Source organism: Lutra lutra, chromosome 5 (assembly GCF_902655055.1).
Source record: "Lutra lutra chromosome 5, mLutLut1.2, whole genome shotgun sequence".
NCBI lineage: Eukaryota > Metazoa > Chordata > Mammalia > Carnivora > Mustelidae > Lutra > Lutra lutra.
In genome coordinates, this window is record NC_062282.1 from 142,579,961 (window position 1) to 142,600,581 (window position 20,621).

The following is a 20,621-nucleotide window of genomic DNA, read 5'->3' on the forward strand; positions in this document are numbered from 1 at the left end:
CATGATGATTAGAGGCAAACATATTCATTTAAGTATTCACTGAAACAAAGGTTTCTGTTTTCCAGCAAAATATTTTTCAAGTAAAAAAGTCATTTTTCCCAAAAAAGTTTATAGTACCTGGATCAAAAGACGCAGTTTTCCTTCAATTATCTCTGTTTCAGAAATCAAATTTTCCAATTTGCCAATAAGATTCAGTTCTAGGCAAGACAATTTAATAGATGCCTCTTCTTCTTTGGGTCCATCAGGTCATAAGAAACAAAGTCACTGCAAATGATCAGCATGTTCTCTATTGGGCTGATGAAGAGCAATAGACAAGGAGAGTAAAGGGGAGAGAGAGAAAAAATAAAGAGGAAGAAAAGAGAGTAAAGAGAATGATAGAGCTCTTCCCTATACATATTACCACATGAGAGAAAACTGTGATTCTTAACCAATTCATTTGCAATTATTAAGTAAATTTACACAGCCATTGTGTCTGTCTTTACACACATACAAAAATGGCTACACCTCAATATATTTTCAAGTGTATTCATTCCTCAGTAAACCCAAAGATATACCAGTGTTAGGTAAGGGATACCAATGTATTTTAGCACAAAGATAAATGACTCAAAGCAAAAGCGACTCAGCTTATTTACTCTGCACAAAAGAAAAATTAAATTCAAGTTTAATGGTGGAACCGACCACTGAACAATCCTACAAAAGTGAAAAGTGTTTGAGTTATTGCTTCTGTGACTATCCCTAACATTTTTATTAACTTCCAAATACATAATAATGACATTTCAGGAAAATTACCATACTTAGAGACAGATTTTAAGAGAGAAATTATTCCCTAAGCCCAGCTCCATGGCTATCATGATAATAAAAATTTCCTGTCCATGGCAGCATTTAGCTGGCTCAATGTTCTCACACCTTCAACTTGACAGACCCAAGGACACAGACATACACACAGTAAAACTTGAAATTCCTTGGTTGTGTTCCAATAAAAGTGTTTTCAGTTTATGTTTTCTTCTATATATAAGAGGAAAGGAGTATAAAACCACAATTTTATTTATATATCACATAGTTTTCTCCTTTAGAATTCTATCCAATTCATTCTATCTACTGAGGCCAATTTTTTCAGATGTATGGGTTAGAAAGTATTTAATACAATTTATTCAGGTAGATATTACTCCTTGGGGAAGGTCATTATTTGCTTATTCACATAAATACTACTTTATACAGAGCTTACTCAACTTGAGATTATATGTACTTTTCCAATCTTACGTTTTGTTTAGCTTAGCATTAAGCAATGACAACAGCCTCACATTTATATGCTTTCCTCTGAGAAATTTATAAAAGCAATGGATAGTACTGTCAAACATTAAATATACAGAACTATTTTCCCCTCTTCCTGTGTCACCAAGGGCAAACATCCAGGTGTCCTATTATCTGGCTTACTCACCTTCCTACTCCATGCATATCAGAAACAACTGGAAGGGCTGCTGAACATGTAGATGTCCTGGCCCAACTTCTGGAAATTCAATTCAATAAAACCCAGGTAGGCTTGTTGATTCGAAACAAGCCATCTTGATTAAATGGTTTGTGATGGGTCTGGAAAACTTTATAAATGGTATAAAATAACATCTTTCTAATTAGAAAAATGTAAAGCAAATTCTATGAAGAAAAGTCTTCTGGATATGAACAACACAAAGGGAATCATACCACTCATCCTTTTACTAGAGAGGTCTCTAACTCATGGGTCTCTTCTTGCACTTAAAGTCTTTCCTGGAGTCTCAACAGGCCTCTGACTTCAGAAAGTGAAAATTATCTGTATGAGAAGATGAGGGGACAAAGCAAGGACTCCCTGTCCTGTGACAACTACATGGTCCCTAATAACTTATGGAAATTACACGTAGCAAGTAACAGCAGCTCCTGAGGACCACTTAGGTGTTGGGCCCTGTGCTGAGCAGTGGGATAAAAAAGCGAACAGGGTCTACGAGGAGTGTGAAATTCTGAGAAAGCCAATGTTTTGTTTTGTATGTTGTTGCTCTACTACAGATTTATTTTTTAATTAACATATAATGTATTATTTGTTTCAGCGGCACAGATCTGTGAATCATTAGTCTTTTTTTTTAAAGATTATTTTTTATTTATTATTTATTTGACAGAGAGATTACAAATAGGCAGAGAGGCAGGCAGAGAGAGAGGAGGAAGCAGACTCCCTGCTGAGCAGAGAGCCCAATGCGGGGCTCAATCCCAGGACCCTAAGATCATGACCTGAGCCAAAGGCAGAGGCTTAACCCACTGAGCCACCCAGGCGTCCCTGTGAATCATTAGTCTTACAGAATTCATGGGGGAAGGGAGTGAAAAATGAAACAAGATGGGACAGGGGAGGGAGATAAACCATAAGAAACTCTTAATCTCAGGAAACAAACTGAGAGTTCCTAGAGGGGAATAGGGTGGGAGGGATGGGGATGGGGTGGCTAGGTGATGGACATTAAGAAAGCCAATGTTAAGATATCTGCATTTGCACACACTGCTCTAAGCATACACTGCTCAAAACCTCCCTGTCAGGCTACCTTTTTATGCACATAATTTTTTTGGCTTTACACAGTTATTTATTTATTTATTTATTTTACTGGAGGAAGAAATAGGAAGCTGGCATAAGGACTTAAAAAATTTTCCACACTCCACCTCACTCCACCAGTGAAGAGACATACCAGCATGACCCTAGGGAAGATGCTGCCTTTACTGGTGAGAACTATTGATACAGGGAGGAACAGCCTCCCATTCATGACCAGAAAAACACTCTATTTTTATTTTCTTCAGTAACGATCCTTCCCCACTCTGGAATTCCCCATTTTAGCCTGTGAACTCTATCTGCATCTGAATTAAAGAGATTTAAACAACCCTACAAGTTAGAGAAAGAAAAGCTATGGATTCATATACATGAAATTTATTATATGAGTACGGTAAGTTGTAGTAGTCATGTCTTTTTTCTGCTTTCTAGAACCTTCTAACTTTCCATTTCTGTGAGGCCACCTGGTTAGATTTGTAATGTTAGTGGAAAATGACCTCTTCTTCAAGGAAAACAAAACAAAACAAAACAAAAATAAAGTGCTCCTTCATAAGAGTGAAAGAGTGAAAGCCATGGAAAGAAACTGACTGTAATAAAGCTGAAAGTTGCAAATCTGTAAAAGACAAAAGTGAATACAAACGAAATAGATAGGACTTACATCACTTCTCTGGAACCACATGACAGAAGCAAATACTCAAGATATCGATAATTAGATGATACGTCCTAGATTCCACTGGGGTGGGTTAAAAATTCCAAAATAGAAGGGGTGTCTGGGTGGCCCAGTCAGTTAAGTGTCTGCCTTCAGCTCAGGTCATGATCTCAGTGTCCTGGGATCCAGAGCTCCTTGCTCTAAAAAAAAAAAAAAAGAAAAAAAATCCAAAATGGAAAATCATTTTGTAATTATTCAGTCTTTTTTGCATTTTATTGAAAAGTTTAATTTATATGAACACTTAGCTTGCAAAACATTAAAGAAAAAATAGGACTGAATTTTTATTTTGACCATAGGGTAGGAGGCATTTTTTCTCTCACTTTAAAGAGTTGAAGGCATCATCAAGAGAACTGTTGTCATGACCAAAATGAAAATTTTTAACTTACAAATTTAAACATTTTGATGATAAAAAAAATTTTATAAAAAACCTTTCCAAATGTGCAAGTTTCTTATTCAATATACAGGAACTAATTAGACACCTCATAGATATTAATGAAAATGAGTAGATTTACTGATACTTATTAATTCCTATTCTAACACTTTTAGTGACATTCCTCATGGAATTTATACCATTCATTATGCTTAAAATTAAGCATAGGGGTGCCTGACCAGATCAGTTGGTAGAGCATGTGACTCTTGCTTCCGGGGTCATGAGTCCAAGACACATGTTGGGCACAGAGCTTACTTAAAAAAATAATAATAAATTAAATAAAAATATGCAATAATGAAATCTCCCAAATGAGTATTATTACCTATGGAAAAGAGCTACACTCTGGTAAATTCATTTTAAGTAAAACTGAATCCCTCCCTCATATCCTCAGCCCTTAACTTTCATCCTACCATTGAAAATGTCTTTCTTGAAGATTTCTGAAAGGAAAAAAAAAAAAAAAATATATATATATATATAGATAGATAGATATAGATATATATAGATATATATAGAAATCTTAAGGTAAAGAAATCATTTTTGCTATATTAACAAGGGATAAAATTCTAAAAGAGCAAAAAATGCTAAAAGATTATCTTCTCTGTAATATATATTTTTTGTAATTCTAATTATTGGAAAAATCTAAAGAGAAGAGTCTTTGATGTTTTAAGAAGGATTCTCATTTTCTTCAGCTATCATTTACAATTTCTGATAGTAACAGTTTGTTATTTGGTAAGCTCCATTTTACTATGCTTTGACGATGTCTTAACAAAAAGAGGTGAAACTAAAGAATCAATACCGAATAATGGAGAAGTAAGACACATCTACATGAAGGAGTACACTGCGTGGCTACCATTGAGAAACCAAGCTGAATTACCAATGTAAGAGCTGAGTCAGGGTGGACAATGTTGTGCCCTATTTATAATCAGTGTATGGGACAATAAAACAAAAATAGAACAAAACTGCAGTAAAACAAGTGAAGAAACTGACTACAACAGCAGAGATAGAATCCTGAATGTGTCAGGATCTGGAATAGTAAGAGTTCAGGCCTTGGTGGTACTGGTTATTTGAATCTCAGTGTGACAGTAAGCAATCACCATCACCATATGGCTGACACCTGAACAGGGCAGGGGTTAGGGCCGCCAAACCCCAATACAGTCAAAAAACCACATATGACTTTTGACTCCCTAAAAACATAACTACTAATAGCCTACTTTTGACTAAAAGCCTTGCCAATAACCTAGTCAATGAACACAGATTTTACATTTTATGTGTATTATATGCTATATTCGTAAAATAAGTAAGCTAGAGAAAAAAAAATGTTAAGAAAAGCATAAGGAAGAAAAAGAACATGTTAACAGTACTGCACATATATTTACTGAAAACAGAAACTATGTAGAGTTGGGCCAGGTCACCCCTCTGGGACAGGATCAGTGGCAGGGCTAGCCCCAGGATGGTGACCTTCCAGGGACTGGTAGCTTCTCCCCAGCAGCAGCTATGGCCAGATTAACCCACAGATGGCAATGAGGGCCTACAAGTGTGACCCAGCTTCCCCATCTGCCTGGAGGTGTACTACTAACCTCTGGCCATCAGCAGTGAGAGCCTGGTCTTGAGGCTGGGGTACCACTCAGTGAGGGATCTGGGGACCATGGATGTCCTGGGACATGAAGGACTAGGGGGACAAATGGGCCAAGGGGCTCAGGGCTACCTGGGCAGCGCCATCCCCATCCTCTAGGCACATTTCCCCACTGCAGCCCACTGGCCACCAACCTCAGGCATGTAACCAGACCTCTCTGCGAGTAGAGAGGCAACTTACAGCTCTGCTTAGTCCGAGGGCACCCCTGGGGCTGCTGCTGGCCTGGCAGGCCTCCCTCAGTACTCACGTACAAACTCTGTGTCAGTCGCCTTCCATGTGGTCCTGTGGAGCCTGTGCAGCCAATTGTAAATAAATACCTTGTGGCTTTTGCTTCCTGTTAACTCTTTAAAAAGCAAAAATGGGCATAAATGAACCTGCTCACTTCAAACATAGGTTGATCATGGATCAGCTGTATATGCCTAAATTTCCTTCTCTGGGAAAAAAAGGGGGTTGGATCAATGATCCCTAAGAAACTGTCTACCTCTAATGATTTCCCTATTCCTCTGACAAAAGACAACTTCAACAGGGCCTGTGAACACAACAAGTTTTTGCTAACTGAAGATGATTAAATTCTTTCCAGTACTGCTAACGAGAAGCAAATGTCAGAACTCAGTCCTAATACATGCAATAAAAAAGGGAGTCAGAAATATTCTCAATAAAGTGGCAACACAATATGAGCAGTTTACATATTTTGGGAGTGACTCAGTGGAACCTGTGCTAAAACACACAAACCAGGGGCACCTGGGTGGCTCAGTGGGTTGGGCCTCTGCCTTCAGCTGAGGTCATGATCTCAGTGTCCCTGCATCGGGCTCTCTGCTCAGAGATCTTTATTTATTTATATGATCTCTCTGTCATATAAATAAATAAAATCTTGCACACACACACACACACACACACACACACACACACCAATTGAAGCATATTTATAAATACAAAGTAAAATATTTATTCTAGAATGATCTCAGAGACCAGTTGTCTAAACCTATCAACTAATAGAATGGGAAACTGAGGTCTGGTAAGGTAGAGAAATGGCTGAGGGCAGAGTTAATGCCACAACTCATACACTGGCCTTTTGATGTCCTAAAATTATACTGTTTTTCCCTTCCTCTACTGTGATAAGTCACTTTCTTCTAAATATGAAACATGGGAAATTAAGTGACCGAAATTCTTCTATTGGCCTAAATATCTTAACTAAAAATTATTAGGCATCAGGTACACTAAAACGAGTTCATTAAAGATACAAAATAAGAACCCTTTAAATAGTGTTACCATTTTATTTTTTTAATTGTTTTTTAAAGATTTTATTTACTTATTTGAGAGAGAGAGACTACAAGAAAGAGGGAACAGAAGCCGGGGGAATGGGAAAGGGAGAACCAAGCTTCCTGCTGAACAGGAAGCCCAATGCAGGGCCCGATCCCAGGACCCCGGATCATGACCTGAGCCGAAGGCAGACGCTTAATGACTGACCCACCCGGGTACCCCAGTGTTACCATTTTAAATGAATGAACTGAACAATGTGTTTTTCTCCGTTTGGTCCTGAAATTACACTAGAGATTTAAGGGGGGAAAAAGGGATAAACAAAAAGGACTAGGAATGAGAAAGATAATCACAAACTGAAATGTGAAATCCAGAAGACAGATATATTGGTAGTACATGACACAGACTTAGGAAAGATAGATTCTCAAGTCTCTACAGAAGAATTACAGGGAAAACTATGTCAAAGAATCACAGAAACACCAGGGAGTATTAGGGAACACAGCTCTCCGAAACTGGGTTAGAGATCTCTTCCCCTATCCCAGAAGTAAGGAGACAATTTTACTCCTGTCAAGATAAAGCCAGAATTTTCCTCTTTGGAGGATTTCCTCTCTGGAGATTTAGCCAGGGAAAGAGGTAGTGGGAAACATATGGCGCCCACTGAGGAGCTGGAACCATACTGAAGGAGAAAATTCTTCCAAGAAAGACAGAAGGACTGAGGAGGAGAGAGAGAGAGAGAGAGAAAGGAAGGAAGGATGGATGGAAGGAAGAATGGAAGGAAAAAGAAGGGGAAGGGAAGGGAAGGAAGGAATGAAGAAAGGAAGAAAAAGAAAGAAAGAGAGATTGATTATTCCTCTCAAGGGGTGAGATGTTCTATCCTCCCTCTCTGGCCTAAGAACAATGGCAGCCTCTTAGGTACTAGGTACCTTACCAGCCCCAGAGAAAAACTCAAAGACACTACGAGTTGGGTATCTGACAATAAAATAAGTTCTAGCCCTAATATTCTACAATGAAGCCTGGTAATCCATAAGCAACGACATGCACAATAACTTCAAATCAGCTATTTTAGGGCTTCCTGTATTGTTCTGAGGGAAAAAAAAAAAAAAAAGGAAGTTGAACACTAGTGGAAAGCAATGAACAGACCAAAAGCATCAAAATGGCTTCCGAGCTGCGGAAAGAATAAGGAAAATATAACATCAATAAAATTAAGTGGTATAGAAAGGTATAAGAAACAAAACACTGGGTTATGGAAAAGAACATGTTCAAGTGAAAAATCTGATGGTGAAAAAGTACCATTTAAATGACATATTTTGGAAAATAAAGTTGAGAAGACCCGGAACTCCTCTATCTTTTTTGTTCGCTTAACACTATTTAAGGAACTGTTATTCTGTATCTGGTGCAGGAGATAAAGTAGTAGAAAGACAAAGTTTCTTGAAGGGTTTCTTTCTAGTGGGAAAGACATAATCAAGGTAAAGAAGTCAAATAGAGCAGAGGCAGTGTTAATAACTAAGGAGAAAAAACAGGAAGGAGATTATGAGATTTTGGAAGAAGACTAAAGTTGTAGAGTGGATGGAAGGCTTCACCATGACTTTTGAGAAAAAGACCAGAAGCAAGTAAGTGAGACAGCAATGGGTGGTGACATGTGAGAGGAAAACATTCCAGCAAAAGAGAACAGCCAAGTCTCTCAAGAGCATGCCTGGTAGGTGCCAAGAACACCAAGGAGCAGAATCCTCGAACTGGGGAAGGGAGGAGGAAACTATGTCAATGGAGATCAAGGAAAGCAAGACTGTGTAAGATCTTATAAATCAAGATAAAGTGGGCTTGGAGCAGAGAGATGATCCAAGACTGCCAGAAGTTAGACATAAAAGACACATATCTCGGGGAATTGAAAACAGTGTTGGGCAACACATAAAAGAAATAGTCATTGTCAAACATAATTTCAAAAGCAACCAAAAAGAAATGTAATAAAACAATAGGATTAGAGACAGAAGAAGGAGTCCTAGATGGTAGAAAGGAAAGCCCTTTACTTCATCTTCTTGCTTGGACACACCAACTGTACTGTTACCTGTCAAATAACTCCTTCTGAAATAGACCTGAAAAACAGCTAAAAAGCTCCTCCACAACAAAGGATAAAAGGGCCACATTAAGATAGGGAGGAGAGGAAGAGATGCAGTCTCACCAAAAATGCCACTCCCAGGGCTGTAGGGATCTCAGGAATATGGACAGAGCTTCTCCCTGAAGAGTAAGGGGTTTGTGTCCCACATAAGGCATGCCAACCCTTGCAACCTGAACCAGAGAGATGCAAGCCCCCAAAACACCTGACTTTTGAAACCAGCTGTCTTACATCTTAGAGACAGAAAGAGCTGCAGGGAGCTGAGATTCTGATTTCCAAGGGCTCTGGCACCCCAGAACCCAGGGCAAAAGCAGCTCTTAGAAAAGTGCCTTAGACTATTCATTTGTTAATCTTTAAACTATCTGCCTGAGAGATAGGGCCTCTTGGGATTCTGTCCAGGACACAGGCACTGGCAAGCACCATTTCTGCGCTCCTTTTCCACCTGGCTAGTGCCAGAAGATTCGCAGAGTCACAGCTGTTGCCCCACTAAAACTGGCAGGCATGCCCCACCCCAGAGCTCTACCACTCCCTCATCAAACCAGTGGATGTGTCTTGACCCTGTGCTTTCCTCCGGCCTTTCTGGGTCCTGCACTCAACTTGCCTTACAAAAGCTGGCAGACCCATGTGGTGCACAAAGGGGACTCCCTGGCTCTGGTGGCCAGGGGTGCTTGCCTTTCTGGGCCTCACAGGCCTAAAACAACTGAGCAGACAGTTCTTGGCAGGCTATCACCACCAGACACTGCAAAGGCAGCAGAATGAAATGTATCTCGAGCCTTCCTATGAAAAAAATCCGTTTAATTGTCTTAGACGTTCAGCCTAAAGGGCAGGCTTTCGATTTGGCACATATGAAGAGGCTACAGAGGTGCTCTCAGGGAACGTAAGCCAGGGAAAGCCATCTTTGCACTTTCCCGAGGACTGGCTACAGCATGGCAGTACCTCTCAGAAAAGAGTTTACACACTCATAAGCTCATCGGGAGACCCAAGTTTTGCAAATGTCAAACACCTCCAGATCTCCCGGACAGGAGGTCAGCAGGATTTACCATTGTGGTCTCGGGGATTGCATATATTTTCATACTTTAAAATCTGCCGCTAAGGTTATGGCTTCCAATCAGCCTGAAACTGGGTGCTAATTGAGATTCCTTCCTTTGGAACAATGACAAGTCTTGGCAAACCTTCAACAATTGGGACCAGATGGCTTTACTGGTGATTTCTACTAAAATTCAAAATTCAAAGAAGATTCAATATCGATCCTTCCCAAACTCTTCAAAAACAACAAACAAACAAACAAACAAACAAACAAAAAATTGAAGAACTTCCTCTTCTTTGAAGAGGAAGGAATGCTGCCAAACTCATTCTACAAGGCTACCATGACTATCACCAAAACAAATGAACAAAAACCAAATGAACACACAAACAAAAAACTATAGGCCAATATCCTTGATGAGCATAGATTCAAAAGTCCTCAACAAAACACTGGCAAACCTAATTCAACAATATATTTAAAGGATCATATACCATGATCAAGGGGGTATTTATCCCAGGCATGGAAGGGCGGCTCAACAGCTGCAAGTCAATCAACCTGATATAGGACATTAACAAAATAAGAGATAGAAATAGTGAAGATGGTCTCTGCAAATGCAGAAAAAGTATGTGACAAAGTCCAACACCCATTTATGATAAAAACCCTCAACAGGGCAGGTACAGAGAGAAGGCATCTCAGCATAATAAAGGCTATGTATGACAAGCCCACCGTAGACATGCTCAATGACGAAAAGCTAAAAGCTTTTCCTCTAAGATCTGGAATCTGAAAGAGATGCTCACTCTTGCCACTTCTATTCAGCAGTTTTGGAAATCCTAGCCAAAGAAATTATGCAAGAAAAATAAATAAAAGTCATCCAAATAGGAAAGGAAGCAATAAAATTGTCACTATTTGCAGAAGACATGATTTCATTTATAGAAAACCCTATAGACTCTACCAAAAATCTGTTCTGATAAATAAAATTAGTAAAGGTGTAGGTTATAAAATCTATACACAAATATCGATTGCATTACTATATACTAACACTGAACTATCAGAAAGACAAATTAAGAAAACAATATCATTTACAAATGTATCAAAAAGAATGAAATGTCAAGGAATAAATTTGTCCAAGGAGGTGAAAGACCTGTACTCTGAAAACTCCAAGATATGGATGAAACAGACTGAAGATGACACAAACAAATGGAAAGATAAACTGTGTTCATGGATTAGAAGGATTAATATTGTTAAAATGGCCCAGAGAAAATTTACAGACTCAGTTCAATCTCTATCAAAATTCCAATGATAATTTTCACAGAAATAGAAAAAACAATCTTAAAATTTGTGTTGAACCACAAAAAACCCTGAATACCCAAAACAATCTTGAGAAAAAAAAGAACAAAGCTAGAGCCACCATGCTCCCTGATTTCAAATCATATTACAAATCCATAGTAATTAAAACAGTATGGTATTACCATAAAAACATACAAAGATTAATAGAACAGAACAGAGAGCCCAGAAATAAACCTAAAAATGTATGATCAATAAATTTAAAACAAAGTAGCCAAGAATATACAAGGGGGAAAGTGCCATCTCTTCAGAAAATATAATGCTGGAAAAACTGGATAGTCACTTGCAAAAGAATAAAACTATCATTACTATCTTATGCCATACACAAAAATTAACTGGAAATGGGTTAAAATTTTGAAGGTAAGATCAGAAAACATAAAAACTCTTAGAGGAAACAGTTAATCTACTATAATCAATATAGTCAGGATTCAAAGTAAATCATTTACAACTAAAAAATTAAAGGTATACTAGTATATTTAACAATTTCAAGGAAATAATTATAGAACAATAATATTACTATTTTATATCAGATGGTAGAGAAAATGAGAATAGAAGGGAAGAAGAAATTGTGCATTTTAAAATTTCTCATTGTATAGAAATAATATTACAAATTTTGTGTGAAAAGATAGATCATTTTCACTAAAAGTGAAAAAAAGAGATTTAATATTACCTTCCACACCTAAAACACCCTGAATCATAAACTGAACATTGGGGGGAGGGGTGGCAGGCAGGAAATGGAATACTGTATATTATCAAGTCTAACAAAACAATAGAGGAGGGCTTCCCAACCAATATTTCAGAGCACACTACCAGGGTGCTAGTGGTTATAACCACACGAAGATATCAACCTCATCGGCCTTGTGGATTTAAGAAGGGGCTGGACTAGCCAGATTCCCCAAGGGGGATCCCAACCAACAGAAACTAGTCTCTTCTGTTTATTCTAATATGTAGTAAAATATAATCATTTTTATTATAATACAGCATGAAGAAGGGCACTTAACACTATAGCACTGCATGCACACACAGAATTCTTACACTGTGCTTCATTTTGTCTAAGGATTTTATTTATTTATTCATGAGAGACAGAGAGAGAGAGAGAGACAGAGGCAGAGGGAAAAGCAGGTTCCCAGAACAGCAGGGAGCCTGATGAGGGACCTGAGCTGAAGGCAGATGCCTAACCAACTGAGCCATCCATGGGCCCTCCACTGCCCTTTAGTCACTCACTCATCTATTATTTTGTTGTCTGGTAATTCCGTTTAAGAAAACCATAGAAAAGTCCTGGAGATAATGAAAATGATACTCACCTAGGTAAAAGGAAATTTGGGGAGGAAAAAAATTTGGTTATTTAGGTAGAAGTGGTTTTAATTATACATTTTTTTTCAGACCTGCTAGATTGCAAATAAGTTGACTATGATATGTTATGCAGTTATGCATGATGAGAAGTGATGGTAAAATTTAAAAAAAAGAAGGTAGGTAAATAAAATCACTGTTTCTGAGGTTCATTCATTAGATAAAAGCTAATACTTAAATTTAGTTTAAATGTTGCCTTCATGTTGCCACCTGTGAAAGTTGGTATACAAATGGACTACTGGGAAAAAAAAAAAAAGAGTAACATTAGATATTCGACGAGATAGTCAAATTCTGGATGTTTCTTCTTCAAGGCAGTAGATTTAGCATTCCATGTAGAATATTTACTTCCAGGAAAATTAGATTCCATATCCTCTCCCTAAATGACCCAAATGGTGTCATTACCACAGCTATATCCCCAAAAGTCTTAACCCCAAAAGTCACCACCAATTCATGACTCTCAGACTTCAGAGAAGAATGAATTCCAAAGTCCAAGGAAGGATTTTTTTTCAAAGTCTAAATGACACAAATGGGAGGACCAGATAACATAAGCTGTATTTAATGGGAATCTCTGAAAATTCAAGTTTGACATTTCTTAAAATATTTTCAAGAAAATAGTTATATTTCCAAAACATTTATTATCATGTTTCTATTTTTCTTTTTTTTTTTTAAGATTTTATTTATTTATTTGACAGAGAGAAATCACAAGTAGGCAGAGAGGCAGGCAGAGAGAGAGGAGGAAGCAGGCTCCCCGCTGAACAGAAAGCCCGATGTGGGGCTCGAACCCAGGACCTGGGATCATGACCTGAGCCGAAGGCAGCGGCTTAACCCACTGAGCCACCCAGGCGCCCCTCATGTTTCTATTTTTCAATAATGAATGAAAATTTCACATAGCTCTATTATCTTTTTAACATACACATTCAATCTACAAAGGGATTTATGAAAAGAGAGCAACCTTATTGTGTTTTTTTTTTTTTTTAAGAGTATAGGACATTACAGTAATGGAAAAAGTCTCAAAGAGGAGAGCTCATTATTTTTAAATACAGATTTCAGTTAAGTGCTAAATCTGTTTTCCCTTCTAAAAAATATGCATTAAAAATACTCTAATTTTATGGTTATAAAATTTTAACACTTATCTCTTCTTAACAGGTTAGACATCCTGAAAACAATATTAACTATCATTTTATCTTAGCTTAAAGAATCATGTAGGAATATGATAGGTAACATGACAGAAACATTTTACTTGGAGTACAGAGTAGGACTTAACAAATAAGAGCCAGATAATGAGTAGAAACTTAGAATTTCATTCTGTTTCATATGGCAGAATTCCAACATTAATAAAAGAAAAAGAAAGGGGAAATAAGGAAGAATGAAAGAAAAAAGACATTAAGAAGCAAAGAAATGAAATTATTACACATAATCTGGAGAGGCAGAAGTAAAGTTACAAATGCCTACAATAAGAGACACACAGTCATCAGGAATCCTCTCCTCCATAATCCTTGCCCTTTAGCAGAACATGGAATGAGTCTCTTCTTAATTTTGGAATTTTGGTTCAACTACCAAAAAAAAGTGGTGTACTCTATAACAAGGCCTTACATAACATCCCTCCAGTTTTAATAATGAGATGTCCAAAGATCCTTTGAAGCTCGACTTTGTTACCCACTTTTACATAACATACAACAAGGCTAGAGTTCTGCTAGAGGGCACTTGTTTGGGAAGCTGGTCATATTTTTACAGTGGCTTGGGAGTATGTGGGAGAAGGCAGGTGAAAAACTGGAAACTGGACAATGTTATGGGCAGGAAAAGTAAAACAGCAAATTTATTGGAGACTGGTATCAAGTCGGAAGAGCGCCCAACTGCCCAGAACAAGCCAGTAGGAACTCATGACTCCTTAAACATCCCTGACTATGGAAAGGATAGTTCAAGCATGCAGAGCAAGACCAAACATATGGAGGGTACTAACACCTGCAGCTTCAAAATTACAGTAACATAGAGCAATATTTCAGGCAGATCCTTAAATTTGGTTCTCCGAAGGTATGCAGAACCAGGTTTTTCCCTTAACTCTTAGCTGAACTGCATTCAAGTCCTCAAAGAGCACACCACTGAACAAGGGAAAAACAGATTCTTTGGACGCCAAAATAACACACATAGAAAACTCTTCCATAGATTAAATACGTTGTTAATCAGCTGACTCAAACAACTGTCAGTGGAACAGGATAACCTTACTTCTTACTAGCCATTGTTTCTCGGAGTTGTATTAACAGCAGACAACTTCGACTGAGCTTCTCAAGTATAATTCTGCTTTGGGAGTATGGTTCCCCACAGAAAACTTAACAACGAATGTAATCGTGAAAATTATCATTGTCTTAGTTTGAATGTCTCCTCTGGAGCAGATACCAAGACACGGTATTGAGCACAAGTAGCTCATTTAAGAGGAGATAAATAAGCAAATGAGGAAGCAGAGAAAGAGAGGGAAGACTGAAATGCCAACAAGTTTGACAACAATGAGTTACCACTCTGGACATCTGGGGATGGAACTGCCTCCTAAGTGTCCTACCCAGGGACAAAGAGTATTCAGCCTAATTGGTTGAGATGGTTTAATTTGTACCTTGTGGTTTCAAGCGAATTCGGAGGTAAGCTGAGTGTACTTCGAAGAGGAATTACTAGGGTTCACTACAGCCTTTCCTTGCACCACACGGATCTATTCAAGCCCCATATTGCAGATATTCGGTTACTGATATCTCAAGCCACTGGCCAGCCACAATCTCTCTAAAAACAAAAACAAACACCAAAAAGGACAGGATCAGTAAGAAGCTAGAACTTATTAAACAAGCTCAAGTTCCATGGCTCCAAGAGGTGCCAAGGTAGTAAGTGCTATTCATCGGCCCTCTTTTGTCTCCTGTTCCACATATTTTTTTCCCTGCCTCATTACTTTTACTGACCTAGGTTGTTTACCCAGTGGAATGGCCTAGATTTAATCTCTGAGAAGTATGAGCCCCTAGTTATCTTGGATTGCTGTAATTGCACATTTACCGTTTTCCCTGATTGTGGACATACCAAAGGGTACCCTAGCAATGTCCAGCCTCCAGACATACTTGATCCTTTCTGCGATATCTATTAACAGTCTTAAGTCCCTAGGTCTTCATGCTTATCAGGGTTGATTACATCCAAAAGTACAATAACCTCTTTCTCTGCTCTGTAAGAAAGAGTAGATCATTTTTTTTAAACTATTAGAGACATAGCACTTTTTTTTTTTTTTTAAACTATTAGAGACATAGCACTATTCAATAGCCACCAGTTCAATGCTGTATCCTCTACCAAATATACTTTCAGGCTCCCACCCAAAACAATCATCCCTCTGTTTAGTAACTTGGCTGAGAGCCAATGTTTTCTGAGGCAGCAGCTTCCAGGTGATGTGATAGGATTACATGCCTGTCCGACCTGCTTATCATAAATCTGGCCCTTGGGTCTAAGTCAGTGTTATGTAAGGTAGACACATAGATGCTTTACTCTGATCTCCCTTCCAGGAAGAACTCTTGGCCCTCTCTGGGAGGTACAAACAACAGACAGTGCCATGTTATCAGTTCTCAACATCTGCTGAGAGTGGTCAGTATTTAGCAACTTAACGAGGAAGGGGTGTAAACTCCAGGCATTTCTACTTGGTGCAGGTCCACTCTGACAAATAATATTTGCTCCAAAGCTCCCCACTAGTTGGCAATAGCTGTAAAGTAAATTTCACAGTTCAACTTCTCTCTATACACATCCCAGCTTTTATTCTCCTCTTTTGATAGGTTTTAGTCACTAATTAACACCTTATATTCCTCCAGAAAATCCAATCAAGGATAATTTGTGCCAAAGAAGAAAAAAAGACAAGATGGCAATTTCTCATCTTGCCCACTAGTCCATATACATAAGGAGTCCACAGAAACCAAGTAGCAGCCACAGTTGAGAGTTCAATAGGACTTTTTATGTGCTTCCTAGAAAAAGACTGACCCTTTGGGAACTAAGATCTCTAATCAGGCACAGTATAGCATTTCAGAAATAAGAAACAAAATGTCCCCCAGTGGGTCATCAGGAGTGATGCTAACTTTACCTCTTCTACCCCCTCTACTCTTCCCACTAGGGACAAAGTATAGCATTAAAGGGTTTGCTACAACTAATACACTGCATAGCAGAGGTATTTACAGAGGTTCTGTAAACGTGCAGAGTATGCTCATAACTTGGCATTTTAATTGCTCCTTTGGTTGGGTATTCCAATATTCTAGTATCTGCGCATCTCCTGAGCGATTCAGTATGTGGTAAAAGGGGGAGGGATCCCTAAGTCCTACACGCATTTCCATACTTCCATTGAGAGAAAAAGGAACTATTGGTCTGTTTTGATATGTGATATCCCATGGTGGTAAACCAAGCACGAAACACTCTGTTTGAAAAATGGTACTAATTGGAGCCTTGAGAGGATAAAAAGCAATTGCATATTCAGGATGTGTCTTTTCTTATTAGACTAAATATATGACCTTTCCAGAACAGAAAGGATTCAATACATCAACTTGCCAGCCAGTGGACAACAGGAATTCCTGAGGAAGAGTGCCATCTGGTGACAGCAATAACTAAAAGAGCCTTGGTAAAAAGGAGTTCATGCTGTTGGGCCTATTCATAGCCTTCTCTGCCATAGTGACCACTACAGAGAGTTCTCTCCTCTGGGAACTGGATTAGTGTTGGGGACTTTTTATGGAAAAGCTAGCACTGAGCCCTTAAGATGTCCATCTTACCCTCTTCTGCTGGCACAAACTGAACAGTACCCCTATTGGCTACCCACTTACTCTTCTACAGGTGACATACTCTGTTAACCACCTCCAGAGCACTCTGTAGCTAAACACCTCTGGCTGCTCCCCCTCCCCTACAGCCCTTCATGATGATTCCATCCACCAGCTTATGGAGGTTAAGTGATCCTAGGCATCCTCATCCCCACCCCCGCCCCAGGATATACCATCATTCTTATTGTATTTGTGAGCCTGTCTTTATCATCTTGGCCTTTTCATAAATACCATCATCTGACAGATTTCCACCTCATTCCCATCAAGTGTCACCACAATGCTGCCAATTCTACTTCACCTAGCATGAGCCATCGGTTTTCCCAAAGGTCTTTACCCGGTGTTTAGTCTTAGGTCCCAGGAGAGTTGTCCCAAATAAATTAAACTGTGGTGGGTCCTGACAATTCATGATGGCTATGTTTTGCAATTCTTAAAGGGTATAGTTATTTTTTTCCTTGTTAGACCCAGAACACCCCTGGATGTCTTAGGTTATAATTTAAGCCCAGCTTAAAATCTAGGGGGCAGAAAGGGCAACAGAAACTAATCCTGAGTGCCATACATGAGTTACAGAAGAGAAGCATTTGCACCATCTTACAACAATGAGAAAAATCTCTCTCTTAATAGGGAATAATACACTATGTCTGTGGAGTCATAGAGGAATATGAGAATTCTTGATTTGGGGGGACATCAATCACTCCCATTTTTATATATCTGGGTCCCATGTTTTCCCAGCTAGGGTCCTTACATTAGCAAGCAGATCCTGCCTTTGTTGAGAATTTCACCTCTTGTGGAAATTGTCTTCTATAATTAGGACCTGATCTGATTCTCAGCAATGATATTCTCTCCCACTGCAGGAGAGATATGCTTCTTTATATGCTACCAGGGAGGAGTTCCAACTTTCTCACTCAACACATAAACAGCAATTAATTAATCGCAGTTTTTTCCAGAAAACAATAACAACTTTTCTAAAGCTTCAATGAAAGTGGATGTGTATGCTCACCACAGGTGGCTCCTACCACACCAGGATATCCGACTGCGGTAAATATCTCCTGCCTGGTCAAATGTTTTAGGGTTTCATATATTTCCCTATCAGGACCTCCACTGTTAATACAGGATGCATTCAAGGCCATGTATCCCATCTACTACTAAGAGCTCTATCACACTTAGAATCAAATCCTGGACCTAATTTTTAGCATAATCTCTCCTGCTTCAGGAAATGAGAATAGATTTAGCTAAAGCCATAGATGTCTTCTAACTTTTAGAGCATGCTCTGAGGAAAGAGTTCATGCTCTGATGCTATTGTTCTCTTTTTTCGAAAAATTTGCAGCTGTTAACAAAAGCCAGCAAAGAGCAGTGTCCTTACAATCACCACTGCTCCTTTATCTTTCAGTTGCTGGAGATATTGATTGTATAAACCTCTACATACCCTTGCATCTAAATGTCATCTCAGTTTATCACTCACGGGGCTCATGGCAAGAAAGATGCTACAATATTCATTGGTCATTAACACTCATTGCACTTATTACCAAGAAGCATCTCCTGTTGCCATCCAACTAATGAGTAATTCAGTTCCAGACTAATATTCCACTGTTCTGCTTCTTGGGCCATTTCCATTACAACATTTCCATTTCCATTACAACCACCATGATGTTGGAGAAAGCATTTAAGCAAAGATGAAGAAAGATTCAGAAACTTGATGTGGACAGCTACTACCCTGCACATTAACTCAGAGTTACTCAGTTATTCAGAGTTGAACTTATATATGGTGGGCATCACAAGTGCCTCCTATAATCATTTAATCATTTATTTTTATTTTTAAGATTATTTATTTATTTAAGTAATCTCCACAACCAATGTGGGACATGAACTCACAACCCTGAGATCAAGAGATGCATGCTCTTCTGACTGAGCCAGCCAGGTGCCCGTTAATCATTTCTTAAAGGATACATCCAATGAACTTCTTGAACGTGCCTCACCTTTCCTGTCCCATAATTTTTCAAAGAGTACATCTAAAGATAAAATATACCAAATATACCAATGTGAATATATAGTTAACCCATTGTTTATACGTGGCTTCATGATCAATTCATAGCACAGGCAAATCTGTGTTACTTGAGCTAGCCCATTCAAAAACACGCAAACAAAAAAAAATGCTCTATGAAATCATACCTGTTGCAGCTTCTTAAAATGATTTAACCTGATGTACTTTATATTAAAATGAGTTTTGGAAGTAGTCCTTTTCATAAAAGCCAATCTACTACCTTTTTCAAAATGCAGTTGGAAAGACAATGTATGATGAGTAACATCTGAATGATTTTTGACATTCTTAATAGCAAATTAAATAAAATTGAAAAATAATCAGTGAAATGACTGTATGTGGGGTGAATGCAGTGAATCTCAGTGATAAAGAAAAGGAAAAGTAAGTGGGCCACATCATTCTTTGCCATCGTTTCAATCTATTCTTTTCCCAAATATTTTCCTCCCTTTTTCAGGATAAATAGAAAAAGTAAATGAAAGTACTCTAAGATTAGTAAGTTTCACTTTAATTTTTTAAAGATTTATTTATTTGATCACTTCTCGGGCTTTTGGCTAAGGTCAAGTGTAAAGATTTATTTATTTGAGAGCGTGTGCACCAGAGCATGGCACGGGGAGGGGCAGAAGGATTGGGAGAAGCAGACCTCCTGCTGAGCAGGGAACCTGAGGAGACCTGAGCTCCATCCAGGACTCTGGGATCATGACCTCAGCTTATGGCAGATGCTTAAAGGACTGAGCCACACAGGAACCCAAGTAAGTAAATTTTAGAAGAATAACCCTATAAGCAAGATACCTTCTTGAAGGCAGACAATATGAAATTCACATGCAAATGATAATAATTTTTTCTTTACAGTGACTTTGAGAACACATAAGTAAAAGCGTGTATCAATACAACAGGATCAGATAACCTTTATGCAATGATAAGGATGAAGAAGAGTTATCAATATTCTCCACGCATTCATGGAGCCACAGCCATATATCCTATACTTTTATGATTAAAAATGGCACATAGCTACTTTCCCAATTGATATTCCACTTAAAAGGAAAGTCCATCATTGTCAGTAAGAAAAAAGTAGTATGTTATATAACCTGTGTTTCATAAATTAGTAAGATTGAAAAAATTAGAATTCATAACTTATGTGTTATCTTAATAGCTGAAGAATATAAATGAAATGGAATACAGCATAGTTAAAATGTAAACCAAAAGGGAAATTCAAAAAAGTCCAATAAAAATAAAAACCCAGGGGCGCCTGGGTGGCTCAGTGGGTTAAGCTGCTGCCTTCGGCTCGGGTCATGATCTCAGGGTCCTGGGATCGAGCCCCGCGTCGGGCTCTCTGCTCAGCAGGGAGCCTGCTTCCTCCTCTCTCT